This window comes from Acyrthosiphon pisum, chromosome A2, assembly GCF_005508785.2.
Source record: "Acyrthosiphon pisum isolate AL4f chromosome A2, pea_aphid_22Mar2018_4r6ur, whole genome shotgun sequence".
Lineage (NCBI taxonomy): Eukaryota > Metazoa > Arthropoda > Insecta > Hemiptera > Aphididae > Acyrthosiphon > Acyrthosiphon pisum.
In genome coordinates this window covers 73691189-73691389 of record NC_042495.1, presented here as the reverse complement: position 1 = coordinate 73691389, position 201 = coordinate 73691189, and positions in this window count along the sequence as shown.

Sequence of the window (201 nt, the reverse complement as noted above, 5' to 3'; positions counted from 1 at the left end):
AAATATCGTAAAAAACCAACGAGAGGGCACAGATAATGTTGTTACCTAAAAGTTTGATAATAGGTCAATTCACTCTAAAATCAAAAATGACAGCACCCTATTGAAACTAGCGAACGAAAATGTGCTATATCGTACGTTTGTAAGACGGAGACAACACATGCGGGTACGACGTCCTCTTAAGTTTTAATATTGTAGATGCCT